Source organism: Mesocricetus auratus, unplaced genomic scaffold, assembly GCF_017639785.1.
Source record: "Mesocricetus auratus isolate SY011 unplaced genomic scaffold, BCM_Maur_2.0 Super-Scaffold_100015, whole genome shotgun sequence".
Taxonomy (NCBI): domain Eukaryota; kingdom Metazoa; phylum Chordata; class Mammalia; order Rodentia; family Cricetidae; genus Mesocricetus; species Mesocricetus auratus.
This window is the reverse complement of record NW_024429198.1, coordinates 17,898,259-17,918,044: the sequence shown is the minus strand read 5'-3', so window position 1 is coordinate 17,918,044 and position 19,786 is coordinate 17,898,259.

Here is a 19,786-nt window from a genome sequence, read left to right as displayed (position 1 = left end):
CATGTCTATCACCATGCACAAAACTTAAGTCCAAATGGATCAAAGATGTCAACATAAATCCAGTCACACTAAACCTGTTAGAAGAGAAAGTGGGAAGTACCCTTGAAAAAATTGGTACAGGAGACCTCTGGAAGAACAGTCAGTGCTCTTAACCTCTGAGCCATCTCTCCAGCCCCCCAAAAAATGGATTTTTAAAAATCCATGAATAACATATATAACAAAGATGTCGATTACAGTGTGACAAATGCAATGCCTTGTTCTGTATTGGTGTATTTGATTACACAGATCTAAAACTATACACACTTTATTCAATTGTTATTTATTTTTATAGTTCATTCATTAATCTTGTATAAAAACCTCCTGTAGAATAGACAAAAGTGTTTTAAAACAGAAAGTGAGATTATAAGCTTAAATATAACATTTATGTCAATGATATGGCTGATATTCCCAAGTCATTTTTCTTCCTTCCTTATTTTTTCTCCCTTGCTTCCAAATTTCCTTCCCTTCTCCCTCCACTCTTCATTGCTCCCTCTGCTCATCCCTCTCTATTCCTTCTTTTATAATGTTATTTCTTATTTTATACCTTTTCCACAAGGTAGACTGGTTGAAAGAAAAAATATATCCTTGATTTACTGTTAATTCTCACCAATTTCAGAAGAGGATTTTTGAGCCACTGGTCCTGGAGTCACAGGCAGGTATGTGCAGCCTGAGTTAGTGCTGGAAACTGAACTTCTCCAAGTGCTTTTAACTGGAGCCAAGTATCCAGCCTACAGGTTTGCACTCTGTATGTACATGTGGTCTTTTAAAGGATTCACGCTATAACACTAAAGCTGACTTGAGCCACCAGCACTCATACTCAATCCTGAGCACTGAATCTCTTTATTAATTTTAATTGTATCTAAGTGGTTCTACTCATTTCCTTCTATGATTCCTTCAACTATAAACAAAGAAACCAGCCCTAGAAGGTCATGTTAAAGGCAAGTCAATCATTGTCATTCTGCTATACCATGTTCCATTGACTTCATATATCAAAGACAATGTGTTAGTATTCATGCATCTGTACTGGCCTGCCCTTGGGGTTCTGACAGGATATCTCCTTAGCTGCAGCTACTAAGAGCACCACCTGTGCACATTCACCACTTTCCCTTTTAAAAGGACCCTACCGACCTCCCTTCCTTCTCTGTCTGTCTGTCTGTCCCACCCTTCTCTCTGCTTCTCTCCTTGTCTCTCATCTCCCCCTTCTCTGCCTCTCTTTACTCTTCTGCTGCTCCCATTCCCTCAGGCTGCCATCTCCCTCCCCTCCCTTCTTTTCCATTCCATTTCCCCTAATAAAAACTCATCCATGTGAGCTCTGTTGCATGGAAGTTTTCTCTCTCGCTTAAGCCACTTTTTAAATTACATAACAGTACAACAGTGAAGTACAAACTGGTAGTAATAATCAGTGTCATCCCACTAATCATGATCTGATTACTTCTGAGACTAAATCATTGTTCTAGCTTATTTCTCTGTTGTTGTGACAAAACGCTGAACAAAAGAAGCATGGGAGAAGAAATGGTTCATTCCAGTTTCCTGATTTAAGTCCATCACCAAAAGAAGCTACAGTAAGATCCAAACACAGAAATGTGGAAGTCGGAATGGAGTTAGAGTCCATAAAGGAATGGTGCTTACTGGTTTGCTTTCCATGACTTTCTCACCTTGCCTTTCTCTTCATTCAATCCCCAACATGTATTTTATAACATATTATTATCCTACAGATACCCCATTTTCCTTCCAACTGTTGTTGAACATCCACACCATAGTATATACATCATAGCAAATTCATGTCGTGTGTGTGTGTGTGTGTGTGTGTGTTTTCCTATACCACCAAATGTAGTTTCTTGTGTTCCTATGCAAGGGTTGGGGAGGGGAAAGCCACCAGAACACATGTAATGTACCAGAGACCATAATTCTTCCCTTTACATTTAAGAAATGGATGTTGTCAAGCTGGCAAAAAGTAATATGAGCTATGCTAGAATGCAGCCCAAAACGTACCTCAATTCAAGTAACTATGAGATTGTATAAGTTATATCTCTGCAGTCATACCTATTAAAGAGAACATCAGTAGTAAAACAAAGGTTCCTTTTCATCTTTGGATTTTATTACCTACATTAGTATACTTTACAACTGTTTTAATAAAATGGATTTGATTCCAGAGAACACTCAGAATTTTCTTCAGTTAAGTTAATAAAATTCTGTAAAATGAGCTCTTTTTCAAGGCTTCTTCAAAGAAGTGTTACCAGAAATAGAGTAAATACGTTAATTTGAATTTCAGATAACTAATGAATGATATTTTCCAGATAAGTCTGTTCTGGGAAGTATTTATGACATAATTATTTCATAAAATGGTCATTACTAATCTGAAATTCAAATTCAGTTTCCCTATGTTTTTATTTTGCTATGATTTTGGAAATTATAACCAAGGACAGGGCAAAAGATTTGACTCAGCAGTTAAGAGCACAGTCTGCTCTTCAGGGGACCCTGAGTTCTGTTCCCAGAGTCCACTTAAAGTGTCACAAAACTGCCTCTAGATTTAGTTTCCTGAGTGATGTTCACAGTGCCCATGAAAAGTGGTTTACAAGCCTTGGTAGTTTCAGTTTCAGGGGAAGAATTCCTGAGACTGCCTGTGTGACTAGAGTATCCCAGAAGCTTTCTTCTCAAGGGAAAGCCTATAAAATGAAATGGATTTATAATCTTAGTCTTTCGATCCTGTACTTGATGACTTCTGACCAATTTTCTATCTTCCAAGTATAAAGGGTTCATTTATTATCCACTAATCTTTCAAAAACCCTGCTTCCTTTGTCGTTTTCTGGGCAAACTGCACATTTAGAATATCCCACTTCTCTGACTTCTGTGTCTGATCATTATAAACTGGGCTAAAAGCTGGCAGCAAGAACTCTACTTTAAGTTGGAATGCTACTTTTTTCCACCTACAAATAAATTTGCCCATTACCTTTGAGTCAAGCCCCTAACAGCCTTTCAAGGCTTGGAGAAATACAGGCAGTTTTATTATTTTTTGTCATAACATAACATAATCCCCTTTATGCCAGTTCCTAATGGGATTATTGTTACCATATACAACCCTTCCACGATTGAGCTATTCTGCATTTTCAGCAGATTCAGCATTGTTTCTGCTGTCATCATTCTAGCTGTTCTCTAGCCTGCATCAATAGTCACTCAAAATCCTTCCACAGACCAGTGCCAAAGGCTTAAAAATGGTGTGCTGGCGATTATGATTAGTAATTGCCATGATATCACTTCTCTGGTGAAAAACCATGTTAGTTATTTTGTGTTGATGACCAACGTATTTCATTATAGGTTTCTTAAATGAAAAAGTGTTTTGGGTATCATAGACTCAGAATTTGTACTCCACCAAGGTGGAGGCAGAATGATAGATTAAGAAAAATATTGTGTATAGTGAAAGAAAGGGATATAAAATGAGACTGGAAGCCGCTTGAGTGATATACATCCAAAGAAGTGTGAATGATTTAATTTATCCAATTAGCTATGTGCTCACAAAGATTCACATCCTTCAACATACTGTCATCTCCTGGGGACCAATAACTGAAATCAGTCTTAATGGTGACATGTCATGGTGAAACTATGACAAAATCTGAGTCATCCACTATTGGAAGACTCTCTTCGGAAGATGACCCCTGGGAAGACTCTTTTTCTCCTTTCCTTTCTGTTCTCTTTTGGGGGATTTTTTTTGACATGCAGTTTCTCTGTATAGCTTTGGCTGCCCTGGAATTCACTTTGTAGACCAGACTGGCCTCTAAATCACAGAAATTCTCTGCCTCTGCCCCCTGAGTGCTGGGATTAAAGGTGTATCCCATTATGCCTGGCTAAACAGATTTCTTAGACATCCCAGAAGTTTAGATTTATGATTCTAGACTCATTACCTAATCAAGATCAAGTTTCTCTTACCTTACAAATGTTGAAATGGGCAGTTTTTGTGGGCAGTATTTATGAATTTTGTCTTAGTTTATGGAGCAGTTTGCAATTTTCACACAATTTTGGAAGGATTAAAGAAAAAATAAATGACCATAATTTTCAAAATAAATTATTAGTCAAACATCCATGAGCCCATAACTTAGTCTCCAACCTTTCTTCATCTAATACACAGTAGAATATTCTACTTCCTAATGAAGTCTATGCCAACATTTTTACTGTATTCATGAATGTGCCAAACTGTTTAACATGAATATCAATATGTTTTCTTCAAAATATTTGAAAATTCTCTAAAACATGCCACTGTAGTGATGAGAAAAGCAAGAGAGAAGTATCAAGTGATTGGTTTACTAAAGACCACCACCTGTAAAAATCTTTACACTGCAGGCTAGTAATCCTGTCTCATATTGTTGCTTCTCCATAATCAAAGACATTGTACTGTACTTTACCCAGAAAACAGCACTTACACTATTAGTTGACAAAACGATTAAGCTTGTTTATCCCTATATCCTCAAGAATGTCTTGATAAACATGGCAAAGTTACATATAAAACCATTTCTTGGGCTACTACCTATATGTTATAAATACATAACATTTTTGAATTAACCAAACAGGGATCCATCAAAATTACAAGGACACACACAGTAAAACTATATCACATGAATTTTTAACATAAGTTAGCACTTACAGAGAAATATGCCAAAAACATCTTTGATCACAAAATAACTTTACCAGTTTCCTGTTACATTTTTGACTATTTTGCAATTACAGAAACCCTAAATGGTATCCACTATTAATATTATGTTACAGGAGAATAACTGAAATTAATTTTGTCTGTATCCCATATCTAATAAATTGTTGAGATAAGATTATTCCTAGGAGAGGCAAGCTCTGCCCCACCTCTCACCAATTTCCTTCCACTTGCCCTCTCTGAGATATCCTGGCCTGGGGACTGTACACAGGTTAACATGCCCCCAGCTCACCAATCAACCTCAAATCTGGTGATAGCACTGTGCTAATCTACCTCCCACCCACCAGGAGGGGGGTACCTCAGACCTGTCTGTAGCCACCTTGAGACCAATCAGAGTACTAGACCTGCTTGCACCCACCTGAAGAGAAACATGGACTGGTACCCACCAGGATAGGAAAAGACCCACCTGTACCCACTGGAAGACAACTATATCAGAACACGTTCAACAACAGAAAAATCAATATGATGCCACTAAACTCCAGGGAACTCTATACCAGCATGACCTGAACATCACAACACATATGAAGCAGAAGAGAAAGACCTTAAAGACAACTTCATGAAGATGATAGAGACCATAAAAGAGAAATGAGAAAATTATTTAAAGAAATGGAAGAAAAGACAAACCAAAAATTGCAAGAAATGATTCAAAGAGTGCAAGGTTTGAAAGCAGAAATAGAGACAATAAAAAAGAAGAAAAAAACAGTCAGAAGGAATGCTGGAATTAGGAAAGGTGAGTAAATGATCAGGAACTACAAACACGAGCATAACTAACAGAATACAAGAGATGGAAGAGAGAATCTCAGGTGTTGAAGATTAACTAGTAAAAATAGATTCATCGACCAAACAAAATATTAAGTCCAACAAATCCCTAACACAAAATATTCAGGAAATATGAGACACCATGAAAAGGCCAAATCTAAGAATAATGGGGATAGAAAAAGGTGAAGAAACACACCTCAAAGGTGCAGAAAACATATTCAACAAAACCATAGAAGAAAGCTTTCCCAACCTAAAGAAAGACATGGCAATGAAAGTATAAGAAATCTACAGAATACCAAATAGAGTGAATCACAAAAGGAAGTCCCTTCACCACATAATAGTCAAAACTAAACACATACATACATGATAAAGAAAGAATATTAAGAGCAGCAAAGGAAAAAGGCCAAGTAACATATAAAGTCAAACCTATCAGAATCACACCTGACTTCTCCAAGGAAACTCTGAAAGCCAGAAGTCCCTGGGTAGATATTCAACAAACACTAAGAGAACATGGATATCAGCCCAGACTACTATACCCAAGGAAGCTTTCAATCACTATAGATATTCCACAACAAAACCAGATTTAAACAATATATATCCACTAAGCCAGGCCTATAAAAAGTACAAGAAGGAAAACTTCAATCAAAGAAGGGAGCTATGCTCACAAAACCATAGGCAATAGATAATCCAACTTTACCAAAAATCAAAAGAAAAAACGGGGTAAATCCACAAACAGTAACACCACCACCAACAAATCAAAAATAAAGAAGAATTAACACTCAATGGTCCTAAATCTCCCTCAATATTAATGGTCTTCATTTGCCTATAAAAAGACACAGGCTAACAGAATAGATATAAAGACAGAATACACCTTCTCCTGCATACAGGAAACACATCTCACCTTCAAAGACAGACATTACCTCAGAGCTAAGGGTTGGGAAAAGATTTTCCAATCAAATGGACTAGGAAGTGAGTGGGTGTAGCTATCCTAATATCTAAAAATTACACTTCCAACAAAAATTAATCAAAAGAGATGAAGGTCATTTCATATTCATCACAGAAAAGAATCCATCAGGATGAATTCTCAATTCTGAATATCTATGCCCCAGAAACATTACTAAAACTCAAATCACACTTTAAATCCCACACACTTTTAGTGGGAGACTGAAACACCTCACTCTCCCCACTGGAAAGGACTACCAGAAATAAACTTAACAAAGAAACAATGGAACTAACAGAAGTTATGAAGAAATTGAGTGTAGCAGATATCTACAGAACATCCCGTCCAAACACAAAAGAATATACCTTCTTCTTTGTGCCACATGGAACCTTCTCTAAAATCAGCCACATACTTGGAAATGAAGCAAACCTCAACACTTATTTTAAAAATTGGAATAAACCCCTGTGTCTTATCAGAACACCATGGTTTAAAATTGGAATTCACAACAACACAAATTGCGGAAAACTCACAAACTCATGGAAATTGAGCAGTGCTCAATTGCATCACACCTGGGTAAAGGAAGAAATAAAGAAAGAAATAAAAGGCTTCCTAGAATTCAATGAAAATGAAAGCACAACATACCCAAACATATGGGACACTCTGAAGCAGTGCTAAGAGGAAAGTTCATAGCACTAATTGCCCACATGAAGAAACTGGAGAAAAGCCACACTGGAGAATGAGCAGAACACCTGAAAACTCTAGAACAAAAAGAAGCAAACTTAACCAGTAGGCATAATCAAATTGAGAGCTGAAATCGATAAAGTACAAACAAACAAAGCAATATAAAGAATCCATGAAACAAAGAGTTAGTTCTTCAAGAAAATCAACAAGATAAACAAACTTTTATCCAAACATACCAAACAGCAGAGTGTGCATATACAAATTAACAAAAACAGAAATGAAAAGGGGGATATAACAATGGACACTGAGGATATCCAGAGAAAACTGAGGTCATCCTTTGTAAACATGTACCCAACAAAATTTGAAAATTGGAAGGAAATGGAAAATTTTCTGGATAGATATCACTTACCAAATCAAGAACAGATAAGCAACTTAAACAAACCTATAACCCCTAAGGAAATAGAAGCAGTCATAAAAATCTCCCAACCAGAAATCTACCAAAAATTCAAAGAACAGGTAACACAAATTCTCTTTAAAGTGTTCTACACAACAGAAGCAGGTTTATTGCCCAACTCTTTTTATGAGGCTATAATTACCATGGTACACAAATCAAACAAAGACACAACTAAGAAAGAGAACTACACACCAATATCCATCATGAACATTGATGCAAAAATACTCAATGAAATACTAGCAAATCAAACCCAAGAACACATCAGAAAAATCATCCACCATGATTAAGTCCGCTTCATCTCAGGGATGCAGGGATGGTTCAACACACAAAAATCTATCAATGTAATCCACCAAAGAAAAAAACTGCAAAAGAAAAAACCACATGATCACCTCACTGGATGCTGAAAAAGCCTTTGACAAAATCCAACACCCCTTCATGATAAAGGTCTTGCAGACATCTGGGAAAACAGGAACATACGTAAACATAATAAAAGCTATATACCACAAACCAACAGTCAACATTAAACTAAATGGACAGAAACTCAACCCTATTCCTCTAAAATCAGGAACAAGACACTCTCTGCATACCTCTTCAATATTGTACCTGATGTTCTTGCTAGAGCAATATGACAACAAAACGAGATCAAGAGGATACAAACGAAGAGGTCAAACTTTCACTATTTGCAGATGATATGATAGTTTACATAAGTGACCAAAAATACTCTATCAGGGAACTACTACAGCTGATGAATACTATCAGCAAAGTGGCAGGATATAAGATCAACTCAAGAAAATCAGTAGCCCTACTATATACAGATGATAAATGGTCTGTGAAAGAAATCAGGGAAACATCACCCTTGGGATAATGTTAACCAAACAAGTGAAAGACCTGTACAGCAAGAACTGAGTCTTTAAAGAAAGAAACTAAAGAAGGCACCAGAAAATGGAAAGACTTCCTCTGCTCTTGGATAGGTAGGATCAACATAATAAAAATGACAATCCTACAAAAAGCAATCTACAGACTCAATGCAATCCCATCAAGATACTGGCACAATTCTTCACAGACCTTGAAAGAACAATAATTAACTATATATGGAAAAACAAAAGACACAGGATAGCCAAAACAACTTTGTACAAGAAAGAAACTTCCTGAGGCATTACCACCCCTGACTTAAAGCTCTATTATAGAGCTATACTCCTGACAACAGCTTGGTATTGGCCCCAAAATTGACAGGTAGGCCAATGGAATCAAATTGAAAACCCTGATATTTACCCACACACCTAGGAACACTTGATTTTTGACAAAGAATCTAAAGTTATATGATGGAAAAAAGAAAGCATCTTCAACAAAAGCTGCTGGCATAGCTGGATATTGCCATGCAGAAGACTGCATATTGATCCATGTTTATCACCATGCACAAAACTTAAGTCCAAATACAGCCACACTGAACCTCTTACAAGAGAAAGTGGGAGGTACCCCTTGAAGGAACTGGTACAGGAGACTGCTTCCTGAACATAACACCATTAGCGCAGACACTGATCTCAACAATTAATAAATGGAACATCCTGAAACTGAGAAGCTTCTGTAAGGCAAAGGACACATTCAACAAGATAGAAAGGCAGCCTGAAGAATGGGAAAAGATGTTCACTAACCCCACATCTGCCAAAGGGCTGATTTCTAAAATTTACAAAGAATTCAAGAAGCAAGTCCCCATAAACACCAAAGGACTCAATTAAGTAGTGGGAGTACAGAAATAAGTAGAGAATTATCAATAGAGGTGTCTAAAATGGATGAGAGACAATTAAGATAGTGCTCAAAATCCCTAGCCATTGGGGAAATGAAAATCAAAATAACTCTGAGATACAATCTTACTCCTGTCAGAATAGCTAAAATCAAAAGCACCAGTGACAGTTTATGCTGGAGAGGATGTGAAGAAAGGAGAACACTCCTCCACTGCTGGTGGGAGTGCCAACTCGTACAGTCACTTTGGAAATCAGTATGGAGATTGCTCAGGAAAATGGGAACCAGTCTACCACAAGATTCAGCAATTCCACTCTTAGGCATATACCCAAAAGGTGAGCATTCATACAACAAGGACATCTGTTCCACTATGTTCATAGCAGCATTATTTGTAAAGGCCAGAACCTGGAAGCAACCTAGATGCCGCTTAACTAAAGAGTGGATAGAAAAATTGTGGTACATTTACACTATGGATTATAGTTGGGAAAAAACAATGGAATCTTGAAATTTGCAAGCAAATGAATAGCACTTGAAGAAACCATCCTGAGTAAGGAACTCAGACACAAAAAGACAAACACAGTATTTACTCACTTATATATGGATTTCAGACATGGAGCAGGGGAGTGTTAGAATACAATCCCACTGCTAGAGAGTCTGGGAAAGAGGGAGAATACAAGAGATATGTATGGCACCCTGGAGAAGGGGAATTCGACAGGATCTCCTGAGTGAATTTGGAGCATGGGGGAGGGGAGAGGGAACTGGGAGAAAAATAGCAGGAGAAGAGGAGGGGAACAGAGGATATGAAGGAGCAGGAAGGTTGAGCTGGGGAAAGAATAGAGCAGAGAAGAATGGGAGATATCAAAATAGAGGGAATCATTATAGGTTTGAGGAGACATCTGGCACTAGTGAGAATACCAGAGATCTAGAAGGATGACACCAACTGACAATCTAAGCAATAGTGGAGAGGTCACCTTAAATGCCTTCCCCAAAGGTGAGATTGATGACAACCTTATATACCATCCTAGAGCCTTCATCCAGTGGCTGATGGAAGCAGAGGTAGTCACCCACAGCTAAACACTGAATTGAACTCCTGGAACCCAGTTTCAGAGAGGAAGGAGTGATGAATAAAGTGGTCAAGACCAGGTGGGTGAAACAGCTGATCTGAATGAGGGGGAGCTCATGGACCCCAGACTGATGGCTGATAGGCTAGCATGGGACTAATCTAGACCCCCTGAAAGTGGGTATCAGTGAGGAGGCCTCAGCAATTTTGGGGCATCAGGCACTAGATCAGAATTTTTCCCTGGCATCCGAACATACTTTGCGATTCCATTCCATATGGAGGGATGCTCTCTCAGTATGGACACATGGGGGAGGGCCTAGACCATGCCCCAAATGATGTGACAGACTTTGGAGATCACCCATGAAGGGCCTCACTGTCCCTGGAGAGTGAAGTGGGCATTGAATTTGGAGTTGGTGGAGCTGGTAGGGGGCAGGGGAAGAGGGGAGGGGGGAGGGAGTTGGGATTAACATGTGAAGCAAGCTTGTTTCTAATTTAAATAAAAAATAAATAATAATAAATATATATAAAAATTTTATACTTAGGTCTGCCTGACAGCAAATAGTTTACTGTTGTTCCAGTTGTTATCCTTTTTTACTGCCTTTACAAATGCAGAAGATACTAAACAGAAAATTAAAATTGTAAATACTTTTAACAAATTCTATAAAGATGAAATTTTTAAAGCATTATATAGACATGGTTACTATTTTTAACATGCACATATTTACATATAAGTTATGTTTGCACATAATTTTTTTCTGTTGAAGTTCAACCGCTGTTCATTGACCTATTAGACATACCAGAAGCCATTGTGATGTGTTTGGTAGAAATTCAACCATTTGGCAATTTTGTGAATAGAGTTTTTATGGCTTTCTTGCTAAGAATCACTTTAATCTGATAGAAGACTAATGATGTAAGCCCAAATGTAAATAAGAAAGGACAGTCATTCAGAACTTGTTAAAGCTAATGAAGAAGCCTCTGTAATATCACCTGGAAGAAACAGAGTAATGTCAGATGGGTGGGAGAGCTGCATAAAGAAAGGAAGGAATCTTGACACAGCATGATGGGAAGCTATTGGCACCTGACTCTTGAAGCCAATTAACTAGAAGGAGAGTATGTTTTATGTTTGATCAACAAAGTGTAGCCTCATTTCTTAGTATTTCATACTTTGCAATGTGCGCATGTACAAGAAGTGAGAAATAGGTTAGGTAGCAGTTATTGATCACATCTGACATTATGTAACTAAATGATGAAGAGATGTATTGGCTAGACTTCCTGACTAATTGCTTCAGGTTTTTGGTCATTGTTCAATTAATACTGTGACCTATTTACTTATCAGCTGGTCCCATCTCTCTCTCTCTCTCTCTCTCTCTCTCTCTCTCTCTCTCTCTCTCTCTCTCTCTCTGTCTGTCTTTGTCCCCCCCACCCCCATCTGTCTGTGTCCTTTGTATTGATTCTATTAGTTAAAATGGTTTTGGCAACGGGATGAAAGTACTTGCGATGATTATTGGGAAAGAAAACAAGTTTGCATCTTTAATTCTAGAATTTCTAATGTATATGTCATCCAGTATTGGAGTAAAGAGAGCATTTCCATATGGTGGTTGTTGAAAACTCAAATACACACAAAAGAACTCCAATATAATCACCTCCCATTGACATACCTGTTAGGACAAACACACTAGAAATTCTGATTATTCGTGTGAATTTTCCGGGGCAGTAGACGCTCATTCCTTAGAATGAAAAACTGCTTTTGCACACATTGTTTTTCTGAATCTTGATATAAAAATTTAAGTCTCTAATCACAGTTTTTTTTCCTACATAAACTATTTACAGAAGCTCACAAGGAGTGCTCTTTATTAAAGTAGTTGATAAAATACATTAAAAATAAAAATTTGAGATAAAATTATTAGACCACTTTTCCCTACAAACCTTGTTATTACTAAGAATACAAGTGCTGAAATAACTCAGGCTTGCTACCTCAAATCAGCAATTAAAAATTTTCAAGGACACTTTATAAATTCACCAACTAAAAGTCACACATGCTGGCATGTCCTTGTTCTTCCTCCATGTGGTAGACAGGAAGGTTTTTGCAGGCTGAGCTACCTAGGGAAATAGCAAAGCCAAGTTTGGATCAAAGAATTAACAAATAATAATAACTGTGATGAAGCTCTAAAGCCAAAGCTAAAATGAGGTTCATTTAAGTAATATAATTTCAACCTGAAATTCATGTCTAGAAATATGTTAACAAAATTCTTTTATCTACTGGGAGTAAGAAATGTCTTCCTTATCTATGTTCTATTACTCTAAATAGTGAAGTGGGATTCTGAAAGTCATCTTGAGCATTTCTCATTGGTAGAGAAAATCTGATAAAGCACTCAACTTCAACACACCATTTTTGAAACTCACTTGAACCCAGCCATTGACTTCATTTCCATCAGTGGGATTTAATCTTGTATTCAGGATGAGCTATATCCATTTATTAAATGCATTTTATGATAGAACTTGTTGCACATTCTCAAACTAATGGGATAAATACTTGCTATATGAATGAATGTATAACTTGATCAATTATCATACTCTCATTAAGACTAATTCTTTTACAGGATTGTTCTAATTATGGAAACTTACCCTAATTCTTCATGCTAATTAGCTAAAAATATTATCCAAATGGAGCAAGTAGGCCATTAATTGGCCCATATAAGACATTACCAGTTTAAGGAAGTAGGATTTCAGGTTTATGTTATCACTGGAGTTGAATGTTACTTTTATGTTTCTCTAGGTCTAACACTGGTTAGAAATCAGTTAAAGAAAGATACTTCTGTTACCATTCTCTTTCTTGTTTGTCTCTATCCTGTCTGTGGTCTAGTGGGGAAGCTGCTTTCTCAATTTAGAACTGGAAAACAAGATGAAAACTATCAATGACGAAAATATAGCTGAGATCAGTAAATTTAGTAGTCAGTTTGGTTCCCTGAGGCTCATACATTGGCTCAGCATGAGAGTTAATGTTGCCAGATAACTCACTATTAGATTAACTGATGGATTTCAGACTGAATTGAGGTTGTGTTATCCACATGGGAATGTCCTTCACAAATGTAGAACCACATAAACATGCACACAGAGAGATAATTAAATGTCATGATATTGAAAAATATATTACCTATCAGAATGATGTTTTAACTTATAAAGCATAACACAGTGTAAAATAAACCATTATTAACTAATTATGCATGTTATTCCAGTATTGTTAAGATAAAGAAGACCAGGGTTTAATGATAAACCGAATAGTTTACTATAATTTGCTTGTAATGGAGTTCCAAATTAGTATTTAACAAAACATTACCATTCATATTGGTGATAATCTCAGAATGGTTGCTGGTACTAATATGAATTTTGCCTAAGGAATACAGAAAGAATGCTTTTCAATAAAAGATCAATAAAATCTTAGCCAATAAAATAAATAAAAGTTCAATAAAAATCAAACAGCGTTTTCCTACCCAAGTTCAAGACACCCTTCACTTCTGTTGATCAATGCACAAGAGAGTCCACGTAACAGGCATATACATTGCTGGTGGGGAAGCAGACTAAAACAAAGGATATATCGGAGAAGCTGCAACCCAGCTCTTTAGCTGTTCAGACTGAATCAAATGGTTGAATTTGATTTATTTAAGTTTATAACGATAAATAAATTTAAAGCATTCATACCAATGACATTTCAAATTGTGTCCAAGACTAAAGGAGTTTTTGGAGTTTTTGGATGGACCACTAGATTAGGATCCTAAAGTAAGTTTGATACTTAAAGAGTCAGATTTTAAAAATTAGGTAAGAACATATACTATCAGTTATTAAAGGCCACATGTTACTGAGATCAATGCATTGCTGATATCCAAGACATTTCAAAGGAACTAATCATTCAATTCATAGTATAGGAGAGTCATGCCAGGGAACTATCACCTCTAAAAGGTGAAGACAGAATTGATTCCAAATTCAGATCAGAATTGCAAACATAAATATATGTCCTAGAATGTATGTACTGTGGATTAAATGTGCTAATACTTTGTTACTACTAATTAAGTAATTCATTAAAGGTAAATTATTTTCATGTAAATGTGAAAATAAGAAATTTTCATTTATTGTATAGTCAACAACGAGTTGACACCATCTATTTTATTATGGATGACTTCAGTCAGTAGGTTTTCAAATGATAACAAGCATTGTTATATGTACTTCAAACTTTTCCAGTTATCTGACCAATTAAAAAAATAGTACAGCTTCAATGAAAAACAGTATGGCAGTTTCACAGAAAGATGAGAATTAATCCTTTTCTGGCACTTAAGATGAGTGGGGACCCTGCTCTAAGCCGAAACTCCCTACATTGCCGGCTCCCTCTCCCTGGGTGTTTTCTGCATCTAGAGAGGACCTGTGCCTCCCAGAAGGATCACCCTGAGTCTGCCCACAACTGTGTCTTCCAGTCCTTTCCTGGTACTTAAGGTGAGGTGGGGCCCTGCTCTGAGCCCCAACTCCCTACATCCCCAGCTCCAATTCCCTGAGCATTTTCTGTGCCTAGAATGGACCTGTACCTCCTGGAAAGATCACCCTGTGTCTGTCCACACCTCAGTGTTCAGTGTCTTCCAGTTCTTTCCTGGTGCTTAAGTGTCCCAGACCCACCTGCATACATTGGAGTATTGGACCAGCTTGAATGCACTGGAAAGGATCCTTAGACCCAAACCCATCAGGAGAGGAAGAGACCCCATGAGCACCCACTGAAAGAAAAGATGGGAAGAAGGCAACATAAAAATACAGCCAACAACAGAGGAACAAGCATGACACCACAAGAGTCTAGAAAATCTATACCAGCAAGACCTGAACATATCAACACAGATGAAACAGAAAAGAATGACCTTCAAAATAACCTCCTGAAAGTGACAGAGTCCTCAAAGAGGATATGAGAAAAATCCCTTAAAGAAATGGAAGAAAACACAAACCAAAAAATGCAAGAAATCAAAAAATCACTTAAAGAAAGCAAGGAAAGCCAAGAAAAAACAATCAAACAGATGAAGGAAACAATTCAAACAGTTCAAGACCTGAAAACCGAAATGGAGACAATAAGAAAAACATTCTGAAAATCCCTCATGGAGGCCCTTGTCCTCCCTGGGGAGCAGACGGGAGGATGGAGTGGGGGTGAGTATTGGGAGGATTGGGGGTATGGGAAGAGTGGAGGGAGAGGGAACTGAAAGTGACATGTGTAAAAAGTTAAATAAAAAATATATATATATAATAGTACAGCTTCAATGAAAAACAATGTGGCAGTTTCACAGGAAGTTGAGAATTGATCTACTTCAAGATCCAATTGCACTACTATTGGGAATTACACAAAGGATACTTAGATACTTCATCATACCACAGAAACATTTGTACAACCATGTTCATTGCTGCTAAGATTTGTAGCTTCTAGCCAGAAACTAGAAACAACCTAGATGTTCCTTGATAGATGAATAGGATTAGAAAGTATTAATCAACTGTTACAAAATAAAATCATGAAATTCACAGGTCAATGGACAGAATTACAAAAATTAATCCTTGGTGAGGAAGCTGTGGTAGTTTGAACTGAAATGGCCCCAAAGACAGTGGCACCATTGGCAAGTGTGGCCTTGCTGGAGTAGGTAAGGTCTCAGAGGAAGTGTATCACTGTGGAGTTGGTCATTGAGATCTCATATACTCTCAAATCACTCCCAGTGAGACAGAACATGTTTTGTTTCCTGTGATTCAAGATGTAGAACTCTCAGCTTCTTCTCTAACACCATGCCTGTGTGCTGCCATGCTTCCTGCTATAATGCTTTCCATTATAATAGTTACAGTGGGCACACTGTCTCTTCACAGCATCAGAAACCTAATACAACAACCCAGTCCCAGAAATGCAAGTATGGCATTTGTTCACTTATTGGGAGATATTAGCTTTTAGGCCAGTGATAAACTATGGCCCAGGAAGGACAGACAGATATCCCTAGGGAATGCAAACCATACTGATACTTATGGATTAATGGGAGATGGTTAGGCTGGAATAGGAAGATCAGTGTGTGGTGGGAGGGAAGAAGGGACAAGGGATGGAATATGGGGATACAATGATAAAATTAAGGGCCATTGAATGAGTACTATGGAATAATAATACAGTAGAAGCATCATTTTATTTACATATAAATATATACATATAAATATATGTGTACATACATACACACATTTCATTGAACAACTTGAGCTGGTGCTACGTAGAACCTTCAACCCTACAATTTAGTATTTCAGATATTTAAAGGTATGATTAAACAGAAACCCTGGCACATATTCTAGGTCAATGGTGGCACAAAGCTTGTGGGAGTAATCCAGCAGAATTTAATTTTACTTAATGCCTACTCCAGAATATCAAACCCATATCCAACACTGGCTGTGTGACCAAGAACCTGAGACTACATACATACTCCAAGGACTTAGGACAAATCTAAATACTATTGTTTTAAAAATAAGCAGACACCTACTACATTCTGTTATATTCATAGACTAGAAACTTGCTCAGACATCATCAAAGCAGCTTCCTCACACAACAGATGGAAATAAACCCTGAGACCCACAGAAAAACATTATGCAGAGAATGGGAGACCTTGCAACACTCAGCCCTAAATGGAATGTTTCCATCAAATTCTTCTCAGTGCTCGAAGAACCTTACAGAAACAGAGTCAAATGGGTTTTAGGAGCCATTGATGATGGAGGACTCCAAGGAAAAAAGACCTTCTAAATCAATAGGACCAATACCCAATTAACTCATAGAAACTGAGATAACAGGCATATGGCCTTCACTGGTGTGTGGTGTGCACCAGATGGGATCCTAAGGCTTAAACAAGCAGATATTCCCCATCCTTAACCCAGAATCTGTCGCCAATTAATAACCATTTGCAAGTGAAAATTTAATTTTCTTCAAGGTAGTCTTATTGGGGAAACATACGACTTAAAAATAGACCACAGCACTGAATGGCCAACAGAAACAGAACTCAATGGCATCTTTGGAGATTTCTCATCTCATAATGTCGTGTCAGGACTTCATATTTATTTATTTTCACTTTATCTTATTTTTGTATCATTTTGCTTACATATATATTCTCTTAGGGTTTTTATTGTTGTGAAGAGACACCATGACCATGGTAACTCTTATAAGGAAAACATTTAATTTAGAGAACTCACTTACAGTTTCAGAGGTTCAGTTCATTTTCATCATGTTGGGCATCCTGGCAGCATGCAGGCAGATGTGGTGCTGGAGAAGCAGCTGAGAGTCCTACATCTTGCAAGCAACAGGAAGCCAGCTGATACATTGGCAGTATTGGAAAACTCAAAGCTCACCCCCACAGTGGCACACTTCCTTAAAAAGGCCATACCCACTCCCAAAAAGCCATTCCTCCTAAAAATGACACTCATTATGGGGCAAATTACATTGACATTACCACACATATTTTTCCTTGTTTACCCATGAGGACTTTTGCCTATATATTATGGCTTCCCATTCAGTGTTTTTGCGAGGTTTCAGAGTATGCAAAGGATTGGGTCTTTATGTTTGTTTCATGTGTGGTTTCTTGGGCTCTTTTCCTTTTGTTTGTTTTATCTGATTCAGATGTATTTACTTTTATCTTAATTTATTATAATATATTTATTTTTTTAATTTTAGTATAATTCTTTAGAAACTTGTTTTCTGATGAGAGGCATAAAGGTGGGTAAAACCAAATAGTTGGGAAGGAACTTGGAGAAGTATAGGGAGAGGAAACTACAATTTAAATATTTATATACATATATATACATATACACACATGTATGCATGAAATAACAGTGAAAGCAAAGGTCATGCATTTGAAGGAGAGTGTATGGAAGGTAATATGTGTGAGTTTGGAGGGAGGAAAAGGGAGGGGTAAATGTGGCAATTAAATTACAGTTTGAATTTTTTAATACTAAGTATAAAAGTAGTATGACTGCATTCTGCTGTATTGATCTGAAAAGCTTTAATTACTGCATGATGTTGGTTAGTGCATGGTTTATGGGGCCAGCATAGAGTATAAGTAAATGCAAAAGAAGTGGTTTGACAATATTGAACAACATTCCAATTTTATGCTATGCAGTCTTGGAGGTAAAATGTACTCATATCTTTCTTTTAAAAATACTCTTAAATACTATGCACAAAATTATCATCTGAGAACATAATATTGAGTGTATTTTGTACATAGAAGAGGATAAACATCTATCCATCAATAGAGAGCTTGTATGTGTATGTATGTGCACCTGTATACAGACATGTGTGAAATAGTGTAAGACTTTTATGTAGTGATACTCTGAACTTCTAGGGAGACTGGAAACTAGAACAGCACTAGGTTTTATAGTTGAATTTTATTTTCCTTCACTTCTACATCTTCAATTTTTATTGTTATTTTTCATTCAGTGAAAAGGCAGCTTAATGATTGTTACCTTTATTAAAAAACCAATAAATAATGGAAAAAGTACAGTTCATTTCAGTTTTGATACAAACACTTTCTTCAGTTACTTTAGAGTCCACCATGGAAACCCAGCAGTTTATAAGATTTTGTGATATTATGGGTGTGCCTTTGCATTTTTATTAAGTAACAAGACATTGTATTGGTAATTTTTATTCCCCATAAAAAGGAATGTGATATGCATTGAAATATAATTTGTTTTTTGTCTTTTTGCTCAACTCTGTTTTAACATAATGTCAATTTTATCCACTATTTTTCTTTTTTGGTGTTGTGCCTCAAAGTCACAGCTTTATTTAAAATTTACAATTCTAAATTATAATGTCAAATTTTAATGTCAGTGAGAAGAAATTAATTTCATTCATGTAGTGTCAGTAATGCAAACAATTAAAACTATAAAATAATAACTTGAACAGCTATGTCATATCTATATATAGTCAGGAAATGACATGTTAGTTATTAGTGTTTCACTGCTAACAGTAGTCAGATAAAATCACTTATTAAACTACATCTATATTTCAGATGTTAAGGAGGAAAAATAACATTTCATAATGGTAGTATTCTAACAAAGACACATGATTACAATATTTTCTGAAACGTGCTTAAAAATATCTTCAAATGAATTTAAGAACAGGAATTTTCTCTGGTCCTAAAATGTAATTTTTTCTGTATAGTATGTAATTAAAATTACATAGTATGTAATTTTATCACGTTCTACAGTAATTATGTTTCCCTAAGTAACTTAACCCTATTTTTTTTAAAAACCTATCTTTTTGCTTTCAGTTTTGTGTATGATTTTATGTTTCTGGGTAAGAGGCCTGGTGCAGGTGTGTTTAAATGCTTGCAGAGGCTAGAAGAGGCCATCTGATTGTTCCCTGGGAATTCCAGTTAAAGACAGTTG